General features: G+C 41.6%; 1 long non-coding RNA gene across 2 annotated transcripts in view; it reads right to left on the reverse strand.

Annotated features, from left to right (window-relative positions):
* Window positions 1–222: 222 nt before the first annotated feature.
* Window positions 223–11,933, reverse strand: part of LOC147011116 (uncharacterized) — a 173,531-nt gene continuing 161,820 nt past the window's right edge. For both annotated transcript variants that reach the window (XR_015052499.1, XR_015052500.1), the window contains exon 3: window positions 223–1,048. This is a non-coding gene — a long non-coding RNA (uncharacterized LOC147011116). The remainder of the gene's footprint in view (window positions 1,049–11,933) is intronic.

Below are 11,933 nucleotides of genomic sequence, written 5' to 3' on the forward strand. Positions count from 1 at the left end.
GCCAAATTACTATTAAACGGCAAACTTGTCTTCCTATTCATGTTCTGATTTGTGTTAAAATATAACATTCAAGTTAAATAAGTTATTCCTAGATCACAAGCTGACAATCATAAACTGATAAGACACACGGACGGATGGATGGACATGAAGCAATTGCTTAACCACGTTTTTTACTTCATGCGCATGGGGTAATAACAACAAAAATTGGGCAAATTGCTCATCACTTTATTTGGATTACATATAATACATGAAGCAAAACCCTTTTTAATTTTCACAGTTCTTTTTCTTCTTACTTGTGGCAGCTTCGCTGCCAGGTCGCTATCATTTTATTGGGGCACGACTATGATGCTGATGCTGTGCCCCTATATCAGTATACTGGTACTCATTTGGCCAACCTCTCAAAGATGACAGGCTGAGTCAACCACACCTGGTGTTAATTCAGTGGAAGCAGGGCTCAAACTCAAGACCCTAAGATCCCAATCCAGCCCCCCTAACCAGTAAGCCAACACCAGCCTTATATTTTCACACGAATCAGCCTTGAAAACTTGGGCTAAAACAGAAATTACATTTTTTTTTAACCTTTATTTAATATACAAATTGCTCATCCCTTTATTTGGGCAGTGTATAGGCAACAGGCCGCAGTCACGATCACTCCCAAAAATAATAAAAAAAATAACTTGGGTTATGTACATGAAGCAAAAACATGCCGACTGTTTACAAACTTTGCATATAAAATACATCATGGTTATATCGCTCAGATCATTCCAATTTCACTGTCCCATGGGCTGACATGAGAGGCTTGAGGCCTATGCACCTTCACAAAATGGCAGACATATGATTTTCTTTTCTTTTTGATGTTATAATTGTGGATGGAGTCAGGCCAAATGAAAAAAAAAAAAGAGGGGATATTTTAATCGGATCCGTCTGTCTGTCCATCACGCTATCTCCTCCAAAATGGTTGTGCAGAAATTCACCCAACTTGGTCATTATGATCGCCACCTGGAAAGGTGTACGAGCAGTATCATTTTTGTCCCTCCTTCCTGGAGCCCTTGGGGCAGGGTCAAAAGATCAAATAACAAAAGATGCAATTACGAGCACATTTTTAAACGTTTTAAAATGAAACTTGTACTGTTTATGCAATCAACATTGGGGAGGGTGGAAGGGGGGGGCACATGAAATGCAACAATTTTTTGGATTTTATCCCTGGTTCAGTGTCCAAGGGGGTGGGGACTTGGGGTTGCAGGGGTCAAAACAGAATTTGTTTTTATTAACTCAATATTTGATATTGGGTCATTCTGGTGGAACTTTTTTGCCATCTTTCAACGTTGCTTTCAGTGTGAAGCATGGTGATTTGTAATGGCGCGCCATCAACTTCACTCAAGTTATTTTCATAAAATTTCTCCAGTGAAGCAAAGAAAACTGTGTTTCCCCAGTGAATGGAATAGTGGGCACCTCCCCAGGAGGAAGGCACTCAACCTCGTTATGTAGAGAAACAAGCGGCCTTGTGGTGCCAAGCTGTAAAACCAATGCCCGCTTCGTTCACTACATCATGATGGAAAAAGAAACAAGGTGACAACCTAGGGATACTTACAGTCTACCAAATATGGAAGCAAGTTTTTGCAAGAGTTTTTAAGCTCAAAGGTTCATGCTAGAATTTGGTAACATGCTCACACAATTAAAATCTAACTTGTTATGTCTCGAAAAACACTTTCAGCTGTAAAAAAAAAGAGACAATTAACGACAAGAAAGAAAAAGAAAGCAGTGAATGCAGAGCATAACGGAAACTCTTATTGTACAGCCCAAGGGAAGGATGAGTGCAATTTTTTTTAAATAATGAAATAATGTGGCACAGACAATCTTCTTGTGGTACTGTGTGCTCTTATACCGAGCCATTTAACAGCGCTTAGTGTGCTTGGCTACAGTAGTAATGAAGCATGGTTCTCGAGGTGCCAAGAAACGACCCCAAACCCCACCGTCTGCATTGAGCCCACACACACACCAAGATCGCTCAGGCGATGACCTGGCAGCAAGGCTCACGGAGGCCTTTCATTATGCTCCAATGAACGTCTGCCAATGTGCTTGGCTGGATAAGGTGGCAAAAGGGAAAAAGTTGCGGGGAGAAATCAAGTCACTGCAACGGCTAAAAGCCTTCAAGAAATAAAATCATTTCAAATGACCCAGCTCTTATCCTGCCATAATCATCAACAGAGCTGAGCCATACTCTCGTCGCCTTTACCCCCAAATTTTCTATCAGCCAGCAATGGCAGGTACGTGGCAAGGTTCAACGACTTGAACCTTGTCATTTGTCAGCGTATTGGTCAAGAAAAGCAAACGAGGTTGAATCTCAAATTGGAGTTTAAAATGGGCAGCAAGAGGAGGCTATTAGTAATCAGAGCTCAGGTAAGAGGAAATGCGATTCAGGTCACCGATAGGTCATGGGATGAAATGTAATGGCCCTCAAGCAGTGACAAACTCCACATCTGCAATTAAACCCGCTGAGTTTGTGAAGATGAGTCCCAGATGTTGAGAGTGGGAAAAATCTAATTATGAAAGCCAGCTTGAGTTGAGAGTCCATAACCGGCAAATATAACAAAGCCTTGTACAGAACCCAATGACTTCATTTGTGTTCTGCATTGTTGGTTAACCTTCCTCCAATATCACAAGTCTTCAAATGCCTTGGTCGAGTGTTCACATAATGAGGATAACTGAAAATATACCGTGTTGACGTAACTTTTTTTTGGTCCATAAACCATTCAAATTTGCGTATCATCTCACAAGTTTGGAGACTTGGGGGGAGGAGCAGTGTTTAATTTTTCTGTACAAGAGTAAGGTTCATGGAAAAGCAAGTTTGAACCGACAGAGAGGTAAAAGGGCAACAATTGGGCACAATTAACTATCGAATGAATAAACAGGGAAATAAAAGAGAGCACAATGGTGGAGGAAACATTGAAACCAGCAAGTAGTATGGTTGGGTTAGTAGGGATTCATAGGGGTAATAAAAAACATGGGTCAAGATATGGGGGTGAAAGGAGGTCAATATATGGGGGTAAAATAATGTTGAGAGCTTGAGAATCTACAGAATCCAAAAGAGACCGAAGTGATGTTGGGGTGCCAGCAAATTGGGGGGGAGACCATTATTCATTTGAGCTATGGACAAAGGCCTTGCTTGTAGAATAGTTCTGATTTTCCAAGGAAAGACTTTGAATGACTGGCTTCGGAGGTTAGCTTTGCTATGTGGTTGGTCCATGCAAGGTCATGGTTGACAGTGAGCCCGAGAAGTTCCACAAACTGATCCTCTTCCAATGGATGTCCATGGAAGTAGATATGTGGATTTGTTTGACGATCTTTCCCGAGTAACAGGGTGAGACTGTGAGATTTCCCAGGATTTAAGGTCATGTTCCATTTTTCAAACCAGGCAGTGGGATGGGGGTGCTGCAGTGTGCAAAGCAGTGGGATGGGGGTGCTGTACAAAGTTTATTTCATTATTTTACATAAATTTTGTATAATTGATATTCAATACGAATTGGAAAGAGTATTTTTTTTTTTTTAAACCGAGGGTTATGAGAGAGGAGGGTAATTCTGAACCCTCGAGGAATATGAACCCCGAGGAATGCTTGACCATGACCAAACACCTTTGTTCATATGTAGATTAATAGATTATTATGGAGTGTAGATTATATTATAACCATGTGGATTAATAAGGTTAGATTGACAATGATTGTCCATCTATCCCAGGGAAGGTTGGATTTCGGAAAATCCTTAAATGGTCCATGTAATCTCGAGCCACTGATTTTCCACGATCACGGAAAACTGACAGAATTAGGGACTTGAAACAGAAAAACGAATCTGCAATTGACCAAAGAAAATAAGGCATTTAGTAAATTACAGAAAAAAAACTCAAGATTAGGTCCAATTACAAATGAAATAGTCATTATATTGTCTGATTTTATGTGTGTGATTCTCCACAGACTTAATTTCTACTATACAGCGTAATAACAAAAAGTATTTAATTAAATAATCAAATAAATAAATAAATACATATATACATACATATACCGCAATTCGACGTAAGAGGGATACCGTCGATAGAGGGGTCTCTCACATGATGTCACAAGGTCGCGTGCCTTTGTTTAATCCACCATCTTGTGGTTCAAACTTGACCGGCACACAATGATATTTCCCAAATCACTGCATACACATACAATATATGCCCGTATCACTCCTAATTGCATTTTTTATTTTCAATTTTGTTTGACTGTAGGAAGACAGAGTAAAAATATTGTTGCAGTTCTTCGAAGCCAACACTCCCCCTAACCAATGGCAGACAACATATAGCGGTCCTGAGACAGTTATTTCATTAGTATCCGTTTTAGACAGCCCTTCCCTTATGTCCAGTGGGTTTATGGGACAAAATGCATTGCGATGGCTTTTAGGTAGATCTTTATTCTCATGCTCTGTCTATTTTACTTATTATACTTTGCCTCACACGTGACCTCCCCCCTGTCCTTCATGCATGCATGTCACAGACCCTAGCAACAGAAGCACCTCATTTGCACGTCACAGACCCTAGCAACAGAAGCACCTCATTTGCATTTGCACATCACAGACCCTAGCAACAGAAGCACCTCATTTGCATTTGCACGCCATTTCATGGTCAAACCTCTTGCCATTACCAAAGAGACACATCACCTCACACCTTCGCTGTACTCTAATCCCAACGTTGCAGCATCTCATACATAATCGCAGCACCTTCGTAAAACTCCCCACGACATGAAACCACAACTCAAACTTGCATACAATCACCATTGACGCCACAATCTCGACCACAACCACCTCCATCACGAACTTACTGCCACAACCGCTACAATGCCTCAACCACCTCGCCATAGCGCACTACTACAACAACTCACTGCAACACCATCACGACAAATTCCACAACCACACATCTCAACCACCACAACAAAGCTCACCACTTCACTCACCGCTGCCTCTGATGATCACCACCACCTTTTGGGATCAGCGAGAACAAGGAGATGCACTCATGGACGGGTTGCACAATCGGGTACCTCACTCCATGTGAAATCTCAGAGCTCCTTCACGTGGCAAGGTGGGGAGCAACTGGGGGGCATTTCTGGGACCCTTCCTCGCCTGGGCAAGTCCAAGGCTTGGGTGAGTGTCCACATGCCAATGGCAGCCAAAGGATATGCCCATGGCTGCCTGTTCTGCCTCCTAGGCTCCGCCTTTACAATTAACTAAAATTAAATTACATAACTAAAACAATGTAACTGTAACATAACACCCAGGGTGGGGGGAGGGGGGAAAGGTGGAGGGTGTTTCTGCAATTACTATGGAGCGTTCCAATTCCATGGGGTGAAGCGTGTTTCAAGTGGCATTACGTAACATTTATGGGGTGTAAGGTCTGATGTTATGGAGCATTACAAGGGGTGGGGGTGTCTATAATAGCTCCTTCGCTGCCAATGCATTGTCATGTGTGCGATACTTTGCTTCGAGTCAACATTGCTCAGATTAATATTGAATCAACATGGCGAGTAAGACCAAGAGAGCCAAGGTGACAAAAGTTACAAATTTTTTCAAGGTTCATGTTCCAATAGCAACATTCCAGAAGAGGCTGAAAAACCAAGTATCTCGCTAATTACATGTAGTTTTGAAGTTGGGGAAAGTATCACATTTGACAGTGAACCTTCCAGAAATACCGATGCGTGTGGTGCCGGTTGCATTGCAATTAAAAATTTCAAGGAGCCTTATCAACCGTCAGATGTCTCCATAATTCCATCCAAAAGACAACAACCCGGAACATCTTCTTCAAATCGAAGTGGTATGAGAAATATCCCTGGATTCACTATGTCTCTGAGTTACAACGCGTAATCTGTTTTTCCTGCGCAAGGAAAAATGAAATGGGTTTGTTGAAGCTACCCAGAGTGAAAAAGCCTGCCTTCATTTCAACTGTATTTAACAACTGCAAGAAGTCTAGATACAGATTTGATACCCATCAACATGCAGACACCCACCACCGAGTTGAGTGCAGTCAAGAAACCTACGGTTACTGTTTTTTCTGACCAAGTTGAAACATCAGCAGGAAGCAGCCAGAAAATCACTGCATAAAGTTTGCACATCGATCCAGTTCCTACCATGGCAGGGTTTAGAATTCCATGGTCACTGCAGATGAGGGAAATCTCATGCAGTTGCTGAATCTTTGAGCTGATGACGACGAAGACCTGAGGCGGTATCTGATGCAGCCAACCAAATTCATTTCACCATAGGCACAGCAAGAAATAATGCAACTCTTCAGTCACACAATACTCAGACAGGTATCCTTACTATAATTCATTGACCAGTGTTTGTGTGTGGGTTTGTTTGTAACACCGCTCCTACAGTTCTGAGCCAATTATATCCAGACTTGCTACAGAGGATCCATCCATCCATCCTTTGGGCCCATACTCTGTGCAGAGGGTTGGTGCTGCCGAAACAGTCTCCTTGGCTATTGGACACAATCCTGGACGGGTCGCCACTCCGACACAGGATACCAGCAAGCTGGCACTCATTTTTCCGACCTCGGTAGGAAGACAGGCAGAGTCAACCCCACCTGGTATTAATTCAACGGCCGAGTGAGATTTGAACTCATGACCCTGGGATCTCAAACCCACCACCCTAACCATTAAGCTGACACCAAGCATACAGAGGATCAGCATGACCCCAATTAGTGCACCGGGATGTTTTTATCTTTGCCGGTGGTCGTGGGGGGGGGGAGGGGGGAAGTGAGGGGTAGGGACGCAAATTCTCCATGTAAATGTGCATCGTGTAGCGCCGCCTCCATGGGGGTAGGGTATTGCAAGTCCCCATGATTTATAGTACAGTATTCCTGTTCCCACGTTTTCCAGTGTAGTGAGGTGTTTTGAATTTTAAGCATTTGGTATGTTTTAGCTTCATGCACTTAACCCAGGTTTTTTTGGCCTATATACCACCAAAATAAAGGTATGTGTTAGAAGAACGCATTGCATGCTTGGAAGAAGATCACCCATTGGGCAGGTACTCTGCCAGTCAAGGAAAATGATGCAAAATTATCAGTTTGCAGTCACGGTTGACGGCACACAAGATGTTCCTGCCATTGAACAAAAACACGTTTGTATTCGGCATGTGGATTCTGATTTGAACGTCTATGACGATTTAATCGGACTGAATGAACTGCCTGAGACAATAGGGGAGACAATTGCAAATATGGTGCATGACGTCTTCACACTTTTAATGCTCCACATTGCACATTAAAGAGGTCAAACATTTGACGGGGCTGCCAATGTGAGTGGTCAATGTAATGGTTGCCAAGCCAAGATAAAAGAATGCCAACCCTTAGCCCTGTATACAAACCAATGGTTTTTTTCATTAATTACTGATGATTTAATTACTGACACAGCCTTTTAAGTGGAGTGAGTACTGCAAATTGTTATGTGCCAAGAACTTGGAAAACGGGCAATACTCAACCTCATGAAAAAAGGACTACGACCAGTAAGTATAGTGTAGGGCTTCGGCTTTGTGTATTTGATGTGTACATCAAACAACATCATTTGTAAGTCTAGGGCTTAGGCTTTCTACCGATGAGTTCCATTTTAGCCAAAATAAAAATAGCATGCGTTTTTGTTGTTGATTTTGTTTTTGTTTATTTATTTGTTTATTTCTTTGTCTGTTTGTGGAAAGAGAAAGTGGAAGGAAGACCAAAGTGGTGAATTTTTGTGGTGGATTTTGCACATGTTTTTCTCGTATCAACGAAATGAGAACCATTCTTGATGCAGATCAGTTGGTAAGTTTTTTTCTACCCTTATCACTGATTGAGCACATAAGTCATAACAGCGATGCAAAACACCTGGTCGACCATGAATGAGTCAACCAAGATGTCGTTTCCCCAACGCAACAAAAATTTCAGTAACAGCTTGAAATCAGGCCAAAAACGCAAAAAATTACTTTCCTAACCTAAAGGGGGCGTTGCATCAGCAGCACAGCCCTGCCTTTAGCCAAAAACATGACCTGTAAACATGTATCGCTGTAATCAGCATCAAAAGGGTTTCCATATTCAACCAATCACTTAACCAGATTCTGTGCATGAATAAAATTTTGATTTATTTTTGACACCATTGGCTGTTGCCCCTGATCCAGGTGAGCTTCAGGACCCAAGGTCCTAATTTTATGATTATCAGATTGTGTGGTATGATGGTAATAGGGCATTCACTCAAACCCTTGTCAAAGTCAGTGGTTCAAACCTTGGTCCAGTCATTCCAAAGACTTTAAAAATTGCGTGTGCTGCTTCCTGCGAGCTTGCTGAGCATTTGAAAAGGATAGAACACAGACAAACCAGGGGAAGCAATGGCCAACAACCCAGAATGACCCTTGCCAAGAAACTGCTTCTGCAGCACCAACACTCTGTAAACAGTATGGCACATCAAATCATCTCAAAACATTATTAGTAGTCGTATTATTAGCATTAGTATTATTATTATTATTATTATTATTATTATTATTATGAAAGCAAGGTTTGAGTAATTGAGGAATGCAAGGAAATACCACATAAGGTTGATAAAAAGTACTCTAAATCCTTCATTCCTTGTATGTGCAAGCTCATTTGGGTATATGGATATGCAAGGTCACGTTTATCTTTGTGTTGAACTTCTTGCAAGAAGCTCAACACAAAAATAAACGTGAGCTTGCATATCCACAACGAAGTACTCCCAGAAGTAATATACAAGTTCAAGTTTGACCTTCAGTCTCTCCATAATGGCTGATTTGTTTTAAAATGAATGAAATACCAGAGAACCAGCTTTAACGGTTTATGAGGCAAGAAATGGTTTCGAAAAGTTGAGGAAACAAGGGATAAATGGCTTAACATGCTAGTGCTGGAACATCTGATGAAAAATAATGATGGGGAAAGGAACGGCTGTTCTCCTTCTCCTCCTCCTTCATGTGCAGCATAAGGCTGTGAGTAGCATCATTGGCTGGGAACGAGGCTGTGCCGATAATGCAGTACCTGTTAACCAGAAAGGTGGGACTCATTTTGCCGACCTCAGAAGGATGACAGGCTGAGTCAACCCTAACTGGTGTTAATTCAATGGCACGACAGGGGCTTGAACTCAAGGCCCGAGGATCTTAAAATCAGAACAGCTGTTCAAATCACAATTCAAACAAGAGCAGCACTCAGTAGAGTGCCTACCTCCACCAGGCTGAACCGTTTATGTTTTGTCTCCCACTGATAGGCCGGATCTAGATTCGGACCTGAACCCAAATTTTCATCAGCTTGTTCTCGTCATCTACACAACTCCTCCATCAATTTTTGTCATAACTCGTCCACAACTTTTTCAGATATCACAGACAGACAAACAGACAGACAGCATTGAAAACATAAGCTCCGTCCACCTTCGGTGGCTGATGTAACCAGGATTTGCATTATATTTGATTGCATCGTTTATACAAAGTATCTATGACATGAATTGTGCTACTAATCATTTCAGAAGTGTGGAAACTGGGACAAGATGCCCTTTTTTAAAGTCTCCCCTCAACCCCCACCTCCCCACAACCCTCAATCTATCTGTCCCCAACCCCTGACCCACACCCTCCCATGACATCAATTCTTAATACATCTGAAGCCTGTTGAGCAAACTGCAATTTTGTACGCTGCTTGGCATGCTTTAAATAATTTCTCAACCACTCTTGTTTGTTCTGTTTGTTTAACCTTTTCCCAAAATCCCCTTTTGAATTCATTAAAAGAGCAAACAAATTAATGAATAAAACATTGAGAAAAGAGCCACTGCAGAATTCATTCGAATAGCTGCGATCTCTGCTTTCCATTGGGGTCTACATTACCAGTGCAGAATATCTGTCTACCTGATATGAGAATAATTTGTCTGAATTAATGGAAAAAAAAATGATGATATAGTTCTTGATAATATTTCATTAGAGCTAAATTGTTTTTCTCCTACAATTTACTCGGTGATGGTATCTGAGCGATAAAAACTGGGAATTGAGCACATTACCTTCAGCAATCCCGGGATATGAGATAGATGGGAGAATTAAAAGCTGGCTGAGTAAGTGACCCTCCAGCAAGGATAATGAGAAAGAGCAATCAGAGATTGCAGATCCTCGCCAGGACTTGTTTTGTGTGGTTTTTGTGGACTGGTGTGTTTGTGTGTTGACGATGCATTGATGACGTAAGTTTATGTTCATAAAGCAGAAAAACAGACATTTTCGATTTTATTGTATAGATTCATGTTTCAATCGGATGTACTTTATAGACGTATGAACAAAGGTATTTTAAAGATACATGTATTTTATAGTTCAGACTCACATTCTTAATTATACATCCTTGAAAGACGGATTCACATTCTTAATAGTACGTACTTTATAGATGTACTCGGTTCAAAAAAAAAAAACAGCGAATGATACTGGCTTCCACCAGGTGGCATTTGTGGCCGATGTCAGCCCATCATGTGAAGACAGACAGACAGACAGACCGAAAAACAAATGAAAAATCACTCAAAAAGTGACACAGCAAAACAGAACAAAGTAGAACACCACTAGATAGAGCGCATACCTCCGCCAGGTTGAACAGTTTACTTTTTGTATCCCGTTGATGGGCTGGGTCTGAACCAAGATCGAATCTGCTTGTTCTTGTCACCGAACAAAATCATAACCTAGTTTTGTCATAACTCCTCCACAACTTTTTGAGATATCATAATACAAATATATATATATATATATATATATATATATATATATATATATATATATATATATATATATATATATATATATATATATATATATATATATATATATATATATATATATATATATATACACATATACACATACACACGAGGTCCGTCTGAAAAGTAACGGGAATGAATTCACAGAAATTTTATTCCAAAAAATATATTGAAATCACAGCTTGTCCACTTCAAAATAGTTTCCCTCCAGTCTCACACACTTGTCCATCCTCTTCTTCCACGCTTCGATGCACCCCTGGAAGGCGTCTTCTGAAATCCTCTGGAGCTCCGTCGTCACGGCCCTTTTGATGACCTCCACATCAGGAAATTGGATCCCCTTGATCACTGCCTTGAGCTTGGGGAATAGGAAAACTCACAAGGGGCCAAGTCTGGCGAATACAGTGATTGCTCCAGAGTTGGCACGTTCCTCTCTGCCAGAAACTGTCGGATGCTCAGGGCACTGTGAGTAGGGGCGTTGTCGTGGTTGAGCACCCGGGCATTGTTCTCCCACAGATCCCTCCTCTTGTCCCAGACTGATCTCATGAGGAACCGGAGGATCTCCTTGTACACATATTGATTCACTGTTTGACCCTGTGATAGAAACTCGAAGTGGACGATGCCCTTGATGTCATAAAACGTGATGAGCATCACTTTGACCTTCGACTTCGACATCCTTGCTTTCTTTGGTCTTGTTGATGACAGACTTTTCCACTGACGACTCTGCCATTTGTTCTCAGGATCGTATTTGAATATCCATGATTCATCGCCAGTAATGATTCTCCCAAGCAGGTCTGGATCATCCTCGAGGCACTCGATAATGTCTTGACAGACAGTGACTCTTTGCTGTTTCTGGTCCTCGGACAACAGCTTGGGGAGCATCTTTGCGCACACCTGGCGCATTTCGAGATTTTCAGTGATGATGCTCCAGACAGTGTCCTTGTTGATGGAAAGTTCCTCAGCAATCATCCACACCGTGAGTCGATGATCTGCGTGCATAATCTGCTTCACACACTCGATGTTGTCTGCCATTCTGCTCGTTGAAGGTCTTCCAGACCGTGGATCATCTTCAACCTCCTCCCGTCCCTCTTTTAACCTCTTGTGCCAATCAAATACACATGTACGTGACATCGTTTCTTCCACGTAGACTTGCTGCAGCATTGCGAAGAA

Source organism: Eptatretus burgeri, chromosome 16 (genome assembly GCF_056783735.1).
Source record: "Eptatretus burgeri isolate ZD-2024b chromosome 16, Ebu_testis_v1, whole genome shotgun sequence".
Lineage (NCBI taxonomy): Eukaryota > Metazoa > Chordata > Myxini > Myxiniformes > Myxinidae > Eptatretus > Eptatretus burgeri.